At 34.6% G+C, this 12,486-nt stretch overlaps 1 protein-coding gene across 1 annotated transcript in view; it reads right to left on the reverse strand.

Annotated features, from left to right (window-relative positions):
• CNTN5 (contactin 5) overlaps positions 1-12,486 on the reverse strand; it is a 1,372,019-nt gene that overhangs the window by 165,295 nt on the left and 1,194,238 nt on the right. The window lies entirely within an intron of this gene.

Here is a 12,486-nt window from a genome sequence, read left to right on the forward strand (position 1 = left end):
AGCAATTAAAAAGGATAAAATGTAGTATTTTATAGTTTTGGTTAGGCTTCTTGATATGAAATCCTTGAACTGTTTAGTACAGTGTTGTATCTTCACAATTAATGTGTTCTAAATTATTTTAGCTAATTTTGCTTCAAAATGGTTAATTCTTTTGGTTTTATATATGGGTAAGGTGTATAATGAAAAATGGCTTGATTTTAGGGTGATTTAAAAATAGAAAGTTTATTACCTTACCTTGTACTAGTTGATTGAATATCCTTCAGTAGTAAACTTAGTTGAATTCAATTGAACATTAATTCTTAAGAACTAGTTTTTCTGCCAATGACATACTTGGTTAACAATTCACATTTCTCCTCCAGAGTTTTTTTCTTTCAACAGCATAATGTCTCAGTATTATAACATTTATCAAATTCAAGAGTTGTTTGACACTGTCTAGATTAAGATTTCTAGAAGGGAGAGATCATGCTTTACTCAGCCATACATTCCCTGCCCTGATATTGTGCTGTATATATGACAAGTAACCATTAAGCTTTTGTAAAGTGAATAAATGTATTAAAACTTTTCCTGATACTGGTATATTTCTTTTTTTATGTGGTAATTTAGCAGATGAGCAAAGAAATGAGAAAGTAACTCTGTGTAAGAGTATAAAATTGTATTTGTTTATATAATAATTAATTTAGCAAATACTTTATTTAGCAACTAATCTACCTGACATGATGCCAGGCACTGGCAATGGTTAGCAAAATAGGTATGATTCTTGTTTCAAAAATATATAATGTAATTAAGGAAAAAATATGGAAGAAAACAGAAATTCTGATTTTAGCCCCTGACTTTTAAAACTACATTTTATTCTTACAGCTGCTCCTAGAATAACAAGCAGTATCCTGAAAAATATCACATAGTGCTTCTCGAGGATTTATCTAAATGACACTGAATATTGAACCTTAACACTATAATAGTTAATTTCTTTTTTATGTACTGCACAGAAAGCTTCAAGCAACATGTAAATTTATGTAAAACACATATACTTATGCTAAGCAACAGTTTATCCCTGGATTTAATTTGAAGACATATAGCAGCTTTACTTTTGCTAAGAATATGTAACATGATATAATTGGAACCAAGAATAATCATGACCATTTATGTAATTTTCATAGGTGATATGGGAAGCTTTCTTTAAAATAGAATCACTACAGTACTGTATTAGATGAGGTTTGCTATAACTGTAAGATCACCACTGTTACTGGAATTTGGTAGACTTTTGTCTTTCATATTTTCCTCATTCTTAGTCTCTTCCTGGAACGTCTTTCCCCCTTCTACGTTCTCTCCCTGCTTTGCCTGCAATACTCTTTTTCTGCTTAAAGAATAGGCTTAGGTGTTATTTGGTTTAGGAAGTCTGCTCTTCTTCCACAGTTTGGATGATGTGTAACTTGGACCGAGTTCCCCAAACATATTTCTTTCAGTGCTCTTGCCACATATTGGTTTATACGCTTGTTCCTCTGTAAGACTCTAAGCTCCCCAAAGACGGTGCTCTATCTCAGTTGTAGTCATATACCTCCCACAGAATGTTTGCTATTGATAGCTACAGAATCCTCAGTTCCTGGACAGATGCCTAGCATATAGCGATTCAGTAAATCTTTATGGAACTGAGATAAACTCAGATTTCATCTACTGTACACTGATAAATACTCTATAAAGCCATCAATTATTCCTTAAAGATAATGATGTCATGCTTTCCAAATTCTCTAAGTTGATCTTTTCTACTTCCTTTATATAAGGGATATCAAATGAGGGAAGGAGTGAATGATAATAGCCCAATAGTTATTTCTAAAATTTCCTCCTTCTTTTTCAAGAGAGGAAACATCTTTGAGAGGCAACCTATTGATTATTAACTCTAGACTCCTAAATTTCACTTTTATGTTGTAATATGATAAAAATAGTCCATGAGAGAAACTGCAGGATTTTGAAAACTCCAAGCTAAACATATCATAACACTTAGGCACCCTTTAGAACTTAATACAAAACAGATGCAGAAAGAGAAATTGTGAAATAAAGGTAGAATTTCAAAGATGTCTTGAAAATAATGGCCTCTCAAAAACCCAGCTCTTTGAAAATTACTTTGAGAAATAATAACAGGAGTCAGTCTAAAAACACAATACTTACATATCAATAGTATTTCAAAATGTAACACTGAACCATGTTTGCTTATAAAAATCCTAAACCTTATGTGGTATTAAGGAATAAGGACAGCCTTTTATTTACTGAGCCTTTCAGAAACTAAAAAGAATAATCTTTTATTATATATTATTACAACAAGGTAAAAATTCTAGTATTGAGGACCTTATTATACTATGCATTTCATCACTCTGCAGGTTAAATTTTATCCCCTGGAGACATAGATCTATGTAGGACATTCTTTTTAAAATAACAAAAAATCTATAAAACATATCAGCATTACTTCAACAAGGTAACTAGAACCACTGTATATTTCTCTTTTATTAAGAAATCCTGGGATTATTATTTCCAGAGAAAACAATTACTTTTAGCACAATATCAAAAATATTGAAGCATTCATGTGAAGAAAAATGAATAAAACTATCAATTACTGTCAGTTTCTATAATTATAATGGAAGTTAGAAACTTTTCTTGGTTAACAAAAAAGTAAAAAATGCTATTTAGATATTAAAGTCAACAACTTGTTTCTAAGCGGCCTACTCTAAATGGCTCATTTTTAGTTCATATACTCCTACATTCACTGATTCCTTTAGCAACTTCACAAATATTTATTTCGTCTTTAATGTGCACAGTTACTGTGTAAGTTCAAAAAATAAATATGTTCCTAACTTCCAGAAATGTAAAGGCTAGAATGAAAGAATCAAGTCACATTTACAGTAGATTTTGATACTTGCTCTGGTGGAGGGATGGAATAGTTATAATGGAAGGACTGAGAGCACTGGGGGTGAGGAAGAGGGAAGAATCTGAACCCCTACTGGATATCTGACTTGAAAACTGGATTTTGGTGGCCAAAAACTCACATGAAACCAACCATTCTGTAAGTAACATACTTAGTAAGAACAGATATGATTTAAAGTGTCTCAAATGTGTCTCAAATTTATGCTCTACTCTCTTTGCCTGATCAGCAGTAAAAGAAATGTAACATACTGCATCTCATTTTCATTTTGAGAGAATTTTCAAAAGACTAAAAAGGGAAGGTGATAAAAAAAGGGGTTCACACACTATAAAATGAAACAATTACAGCAGCCAGAAGAGTGAGCGTTAATTAATCGGAAAACACACCCACAGAACATCTGAAGAAGCAAGTGTAATAGGACATTTTAAGATTTTTTCAATTCATTCTCAGTAAATTTTACGGCAGGATTTTTTAAAACAATGTGTGATTTGATCTTACAGAACATACGATTTTAATGTTTTAATAGTGATCAAGTAACTAAGGTAAAAATAAGCTGAGTTGTCCAGCTAAAGAGGTGAGATTGCAGAGAAGAAACACAATCTCTTTCTGTCTTCAATTTTCAAAATGCCACTGTGAAGAATTACAGCTAGTTTTAGTTCTTCATATCTTTACTCATCAAATCAGATTTGGAATATCATTCATGGCAATGAAGTTTTCAGCTCAAAGAAGCTTGAATGGTAATAGTGGCTGTGCTATAAATGTGCCAGTGGTGCTCAGAACCTTCACACTGAGGCCTTTCACCCCTCTTCCTTCCTGGGCCTCAGTTTCTTCATTTGTATATAATTTGCCTGACTCGCAATGTTGTGGGAATCAAATGAAATAAAGCATATGAGAGAGGAAGGGCAAAAGTTCTCTTCATTATGTAAAATTCTATTTATATATTTTAGCCTAGGTCTTAACCAGATAATAAAACTGTTTCAAGTTTATTCTGAAACGATTCACTAAACATTGAAGAGCCTGATTGGTAGGGTTGCCTTTAAAAATATATATAAAAGAAATGTATTTTTGGCAAAGGCACAGAAGATTGCTCATAATAGTAAAGTTTACAAATGTTAGAAAAAAGAACTTGTATAGTGTAAATGTAGCCACATAATCATAAACTTTATAGGAGTAACTTTAGATGAATATATGAAAATCTTATCAACAATGAGAGTAATTGACCCAAAAATTCTAAAACAGATGAAGGACATTTATCTATGTTATTCACCAGATGATATAATTTAACATTAAACTGATTGAGAAAGAAGGGAATTTACAATGTTATCTCCCCAAATAGTTGTAGATATGCTCTAGGTTTGTTACTATATGTTGGGAGATAGTGTGGTATTGGAGTTCAGAATTCATTTGAATAATAACTCTTCCATACAATTGTTTAAGTTTGAAAAAGTTGTTTATCTTTCTGAATTTGTGTCTTTTTTTGTCAAAAACAAAACCCCAAATGAAAACAAAACCAATACCTACATCATAGGATATTTGTGGGAAGTAAAAGAAATGACGCTTGAAAACTTTAGCATGTTTCCAGCTACTTAGTAGGCATTCAGTGGATGAGAACTATTATCATTGCTTTTTATTATTACTCATACCTGCTTCAAGTGCTTTCTCGGTGATGACATTTGCCATCATGGCTGTCTTAGGTCAGGGTTTCAGAGAAACAGACTCTGAGATGGAGACTCCACTGGGGAATGCCATTGGGATCAGCGTTTATGGGGAACATGAAGAAAGCAGAATTGAGCAGAGGGGAAGTTTAACTGTGATGCAGTCATGACAAAAGCCTCAGTTTATCCCACAGGGAGCTCTGTAGCTGAGAGACCCTTCAGAGCTGTCCTGCTTTAAGGCAAGAGACTCGGCCTTTTTAACCATCCCTATGCATTCATCACCCTTACCCTTGGTTATGGGCTGGAGGGTGGGGCATAACTTGGGCCAGATAACACTCTTTGGCTGAGAGCCATTCCCAGACAGAGACTCAGCTTAGAGCCGTCAGCTGCCAATACTTTCTATGGCTTAGGGAAAGAGTGCCTCAGTCTTGAAAGGGGAATCTGGGCAACACTCCATAGCATCTACTACAATGGCCTCTGGTATCCTCAGGTAAATTGACATGATTAGTTATCCTTCCTAAGATGACTCATTTTAACAGGCCCATGAACCAATGTGAATGATGAATGGGAGAGGAGTACAAGAAAACAAGAAGGAGAGAGGTATTTTTAAAAATTACCAAGATGTGAATAGTGGCCTCTTAAGAAAGAAATAAAAAAGCAAACAAGGATTATGTACAAAATTAGAATATTGAGAAAAAATGAATATTAGGCTCTGAAGATAATTTAGGAACTCATTTCAGTAACTTGAACATTTGATACTTTATTTACTAATTCATTTATTCATTCTAAACTGTTTAGTACATATATAATTTATAAAGATTTTGCTGTCTCATAAAAATAAGTCTCTGTCAGATTGGGATGGGGAAGGAGGTATGGAGTCAAACTCCATTGATTATTCTTCAATGTACAATTCCAGGATAATTAATAGAAATTTAGAGTAATAATGAATAAATACAATGGAAATTCTGAACTGAAACTCAAAATATTTGGAGGGTTATTTTGCATGAAAATTTATATTAGAAGTTTGTTACACATATTAGAAAGACTAATAAGTTTAAGCAAGTAATTCACTGTTGAAAATGACTTAGAATTAGGTAAGAACTTGGTTTAATAAACACCACTGGAAAAAATCAGATAGGTTTCATGGTCAAGGTTAAAAACAATAACAATGGTTGCAAAAACTTACTGGGGCCTACCAGTGGTCATATTACCAAAGACAGAAGCACTTCATTCAGGATTAAATATTTCTTTGATTGGGTTTGAGTTAATATATGCATGAAATGGGAAAATAATTTTGGAGAAAAACAAAACTTCCAAAAGGGAAAAAAATATGGAGTCCTAGACATGTAAGCACTTAATTTCTGGAGTTAGTGAGCTAAAAGCATATTTAATATCTGAAGTTTAAAATCTAGGGAAGCAAATTCTGTTAAGAGATAAAGGAGTGTTTTCTATTTCTCACTGCCCACTTTTCCCCATCCAATAACCTGAAACATCTCACCTGGCTCTGATGACAATCTCTGGGAAGTATGGTACTTTTATCCTCTCAGAGATCACAGAACACAGGCTATTGATCTGATTTTTCTCAGCATGGCCAATACTAAAATTGCCTTTCTCTTCAAGAAGCTCTATTTTCCCTGTCTCTCTTTCAAAAAAAAAAAAAAAAACCCAAACCAAAAATGAAAAACAAAAAGTAAACCTGCAGTTCTGCACTAAAGCACATTGCAGAGAAACTAGTAACTTTTATATTACACATAATGCTATGTAAATGTATCATAAAGATAAAAACAGCTGTCAAAAGTGGAGCCTCTAAATGAACAAAAAAGCTCTATATGGTCACCATAATACCATACCCAGAAGGTCTGTTTTGGTGGACTACCTTTAAATGAACAAGTGAAGCTTGTGACTTAGATGGCTAAAACTGTCTTTTAATACGTGTGACTTTGGAAGCATTACCTGATTGGACTACCTCTGACAAACTACAAAAAGTCATGAGGCACACTTCAAATTTTGCTTTGTGGGGCCAGATGCCAATTCGAATAAAAATGGAGGTGGATAATCAATATGGCGTTACCACCAGCTGTGATCGTGATGGGGTACTGTGGTCAACAGATTACTCAGGTGAAAAGCCCAAGAGTTAAGGAAGAGTCTCTCAATAATAGGCTGCCTTCGATGTCATCTAGGGTAGTCATCTTCTATTCAGTTCCAAACTGGGCTAAAGTGAATGTCCAATTTTGCATAAAAAAGCAATGAAATAAACTATTCTGCAATATAATTTAGCAGAAATTTATGTAGTAGTTAATTAATTATGTTAAAACATGAAATAATGCAGTAGTGGGCTAAGCTGAGAAAATGCTTTTACAGTTTTTATTTTTATTGTTTATTTTTTTCTTCAACAAATATTGACAGTGGCTGTTGTATGGACATACAAAGTGATCAAAAATAAAACAGAATATTAGCCTTTGCTTTGGGGGACCCCATAGTTTAGCTTATGTCATTAATACATAAAATGTCACAGAATCACAAGTTTTAATGGCATATTTTGGTCATGTTCATGTGACTGCATGCAACATACACATACTAAGAAGGTGTGCATTCTTTTCTGCCATGGGAACTATTACTACTTTGAGAAAAGAGTAGATGGAGGCACATTCTCTAACACAGACAAGCAGGGAGCATGGATGTAGTACACTTTCTGGAATGATCTGAAAATTCTTGGACCTTTGAGTGTAACCTCTCTTTAGCTCCCAAGCTTTGGTTGGTTATTACTCTGTTCTGTCCTATTAAAGTGACAATGTAATTTCTTTTGTTAAACTAGGTGAAAGACTAGGAGAAAACTGTTATAAAGCTAATATATGCAGTCAAAAGATTACGGCAGAGTTCTGTACAGAAACTTGGTGAATTACCAGGATTCAGAGCAAGACAAAGATCCAGGAGGCAAGAAATTGAGTGATGAGGATGGACAAGCCCTTTGCCAGACAGGGAGGAGTATGGCTCAGAGTCCAGGAGGCCATACTACTTGGAAGTATGACTATTACTAGTGAGCAGAATGAGCCAAAGAGAACTTGTGACTTTGGTAGAACTGTTGATTCTCTGCCTTTCATACATTTTCTGATTAGTTATGAAGTGCCCCCAAGACTTACACCTGCTAATACGATGAAGAAGATGGTGCAGCAGATGGTCTCGAAGTCCTAAGAGCTTTGTGCCTCAGTAAACCCTGGCAGTATGTCCAGTGATTTCATTTATTTTTACAACATTAACTTTTATCCATCGGGAAAGAGAATGGTACCAGTTGAGCACTTGCTGTCTTCTACTCTGACACTTTTACTCCTTAAGAAATAGTGGTTAATTTCTAAGACGACAAACTAGGAACAGAAGTAACCATGATAAGAAGACTGACATAGGCTACGACTTTCAGCTAATAAAAAATCCTACGGTATTAAGGAGTTTATATTCTGGCCCCTTCACCTACCTAATACTCCACACAAATCAGGGCTATGAATCAGGCATGTTCCCTTATGATTCCTATGCTCAGTGTACAGATTATCATAATTACTCCAACTTTCTAATTTTCTGACATTCAGATCTGGTTGGTAATGGAATGGACTATGTCAGAGGAGTGAGTTCCTCATCACTAAAAGGATTACAGTGGACACTGATGATACTGATGGAGAATCCATGTACCAATATAGGACTAACTCAATAATCTCCAGGATCCCTCGTAACCCTGAGATACAATATATTTTCTGATCTAAGGTTGACTTTCTCCTTTTTCTTTTCCTATCCTAATGCTACTCATCCTCTGAGGTCTAGGTCAGGTGGCACCTTCTTCCCAAATAATATTACTTTATATGATTGTTATGAGGAATTGATGAGCTATTGTACGTGTGTATATATACTTATATATATAAATATATATATAAAAGCTGAGTGCTTGGCATATAGCAGGTGCTAAATTAATTCCTTTCCTCACTTTTCTCCACAATGATAAAAAAATTCACATTAATCTCTTTCTTTTCTGGTCTCCAACAGTATTTGGCTCTAATAAAAAATTAGTAATTATTTTTATGGTCATATTTTTCTTGAATTACTTTATGTTCTATGCCATCTTTACATTTATTGAAGACCAGAACCAAATCTCCCTTTTATTTTTATTTCCCACAGTTTATAGACAAGGGCTGAACACATAATGGTCAATGAATGTGGAGAGGGTAAGCTTTATAAAGGAGAATCAACATAATGTAGTTTAAAATTCACAGTGTATTTAATATTGTTACCCCAATTTAGAATTCATGTGGCCTGGAAAAGTCTTATGCTTCTGTTTCCTTATTTAAAAATGGAGTCAAACATCCCTACTCTGCTTTCCTGAGTGTATTGTTATAACCAGAGGATTGAGTAAGTATGAAGGACCATCAAATAGTGCACTTTGATTTGGTTGCCCATTTAGTTGCAATTTATCACATTTGGAGAGCTCACCATGGAAAGGGCAATTCTTGTTTTGCCAACCTTCCTGATTACAAATGTTTGGCTTTTTTCTCTGCTCCAATAGGAACAAATTACAGGCTGCCATAATATTCAGTGTAACTGATCTTTATGCGTTGTAGGGATTAAAACTAGCTTACATCTTGAATGAATAATTAGGGATTTCAAGTCTCTGGAGAACAATGGATCACCATAGTCCTCCATTAAGACTGTGGCTTTGGAGTCACACACCATGTTCAGGTGTTGTTCAGACATCCTGAGAGTATTAAGAGGTTCTCAAAGACCTCTGACCAACATAAAAAATTGTGTCAAAACACAATTGTGTCAAAGCACGATTGCAAATTATTATTTGATAACAAGGTGGTTATTTAAGGCTGAAGCTTATAATGGTCGATTCCTCATTGTAACCTCTGCTTAACCTGCCTGGAATGAATGTAAAGTCTGCCTGCTGTTCAACCCCTGCTCCACACAGCTGTCAGAATTATCTTCTTAAAGAACAAATCTGAGTCACATGGCTCCCTGTTGCATTCCAAATAAAACCCAAATTCCATGGCTCAGAAATCAGTGCCTTTAACAATGACGCCTCTGTTGCTCTCCTTTAAATGTATTCAACAAATAGTGACTTATTCTCTACTCTGTGTCTTCACTATGCCATCAGGGCTATAGGTTCCTCACTGTTCCTGAGACGTGCTCTAAACTCGCTGCCTTGTCTTTGCTTCACCTGCTCGCTCTGTCTGAAATGCAGCTTCTCCTTCTAACCACCTGGCAAAATCCTACCAATCCAGGTCCAGTTCAAATACCAAATTCTTCTGCCATCTGTATGTAGAGTTCTCTGGTGATAGCACTGTGATAACAGATTACTAGCCCACCCTGCTGTCTGTCTCCTTAATCTGTGCTCTTTTAGGGGTGAAAGGCCATGTATTTTAACTTGGATCCTGCACAGCCCTTTGCTTGTACAATTGAATCTAAATTAAATCTTAAGAATAGCCTCACTAATTTGCCACCTTCAGTTAACTCATATCATTGCCAAAAAAGGGATTTGGGTGAGTTGGATCAAATGTTTACAGACTAATTGATTGTTTGGACCCTTTGAACAGTGGCTTCAGTAATGGATTCACTCCAAAAATCAGTCAAGCTGGGTTTGTAAAACATGGCCTCAGTCAAGAGGCAAGAGGAACTAGAAGCATTTTCATTATAGATTTCAAAGCAGTAGCTATAATTCTTCTAACCTGATGTGATTATATGTTTATTTATTCACTCTCTTGCAGTCCAAAAGCACTGTTTTATTTAAAACATAAATATACCTCGTCTATAGATGTTATAAAAGTTACACATAAAATTTTTCCTAGAGCTTCATCTGTAAACCAATGGCTGTGTATAAAAGATATCACTATAACTAGTTGAAAAGTAGAGAACTTCATTAAACTATATTTTGGTACTACAAGATGGAAAGTATCAACACAATTGGTATCTTTTTGTTTTTGTTTTTTTTCAGAGATTTGGTTGATTCATTTGACACTATGCAGTGTTAATATGCTTGAAATATATACCCCCCTTTCTCTGCTGATTCACCCCCATTCAATCACCCGCTGGTGGGTTAGGGACAGGTCAGTTAACCTAAAGAGTACTTCAGTCAAAGGCACGCTCTATTCCTGCTTAAGTCCTGAATCCTGCTGGGCTTTCTTACTCTGTTGGACTAGCCTAGACCCCTAAGGTCTCTTCAATGGCTCTCCTTTGAAACTCAAAGCAAACCATAGATCACCCCACTAGGCTCTCTTCTGAGCCCTGGCCTGCCCTCTTATTCCCAGAGTCTTCAATTGGCCTCTCAAACAGAAAGTATCCACATGACCAGAGGCCTTCCCAAATCTCGCTTCTTTATAACACTTTCATCCCTCCTTCTAAAACATGTTATTTGTCAGACATATTATATTTCACAAGGTGAAAGGCAGGATGGGGATAGAATGTTTTTCTTTTTTTTCTCTGACTTTTTCAAGTCGCAGAATGAGATTCTCTCCCATGTATATCCTTGAAGCCAGCCAGGACCCAATCAGTGTTTGAGGTAATTGGGGTAGAGGGAATAGACAATTTCTTCTACACTTTGCAGTTTTGAAGCTTCCAAATATTTTAAGTACAAACATACTTCTATTAATTTTTTAAAATAAGCTAAAGTGATATATCCTACATAACCTTAAGCTAAATATTTTTCTCAATTCTCAATATATTAATTTGCTTTATTTTTCTATTCTGGAGTTTATTATCACTGTCTACAAACTGAGCTTAATTTATTATGGCTTGTAGCAATATAGGTTTGCATGGAGTAAGGAGTCAATTTTGTAATTCTCAAGGGCAGGAACAGCATATGTGTAAAGAGAGATACAGCAGGTATTATTAACTGCCAACCTTATGAAAAGGATTAAAGGTATTTATTGATACGAATGAATGGACATGAAGCTAAAGTGGTAACATCTAAGAGACAAAAACAAGAATTCATATAATTTATCAGACCATTAATTTCTCTACTGATATTTTAAAATAAAAAGGGAGACTGCTTCTATGAAGAAAACCCAAAATTTAGTTTAGACATATTTTTTCTTTATATTTCTGATCACTCAAAATGAATGCTTACAGGTAATCCTAAGAAGAAATATTTTTGATGGTATATTTTTTTTGTTTTCAAATGTAATATTTTTGTGTCATATTTTTCTGGTTTTGTTTTATGACATTCATAGCATAAAATTTGTTCAAAATATGAAACTATGATCGACCCAAGGTAAATAAAAAAGAAAAATCGCAAATTCGAGGAAAATGAGTTTAACATGATCTAAATATTTTGTATATAACATAACCATTGACAATTAAAATTGATTTATTTAATGAGATGTGAATAATGCAGTTGGGTAATTTTTTCTTATTTATACAGTCTCTCTCATTAACTGCAAAGTAAATCAGGATGAAAGGAATAATTTAGAAGAAAATGTTTACTTAAGTTACATTGGCAAATGCAACAAAGAAAATTCATTCTTACTATTCTGCTAATACAAATTTTTCAAATTCTAGAGTAAGAAGGGGTCTTAGAAATTATCTGGTCCAACTCCCTCAGTTTAGTGCTCTATGAGATTAATGCCAAGGCAAATCAAGTGACTGGCTTTTTGTTACACAGCTGATTAAGGACTGAGCTGGGTCTTGACCCAGAAAATTCCTTACTTTGGGCCTAGGACTTTTCCCACTGTATCACATTACCTTTAAAATAAAATTCAATCCAAGCCAAGTTTTATATGTTTGGGCTCATTACAGCTGTGGTCTACCAGTGCTTCCCAAAATGTTTACAGAAGAATAAACTGAAGTTAATAAGTGTGTGGCAGCATTTTAAACTGTATTTGTAGGCATAGTTTGTATTTGGATCCACCTCTTTAACCAATATAGAAGAGATATTTCAGCCAA

This window comes from Eschrichtius robustus, chromosome 11, assembly GCF_028021215.1.
Source record: "Eschrichtius robustus isolate mEscRob2 chromosome 11, mEscRob2.pri, whole genome shotgun sequence".
Classification (NCBI taxonomy): domain Eukaryota; kingdom Metazoa; phylum Chordata; class Mammalia; order Artiodactyla; family Eschrichtiidae; genus Eschrichtius; species Eschrichtius robustus.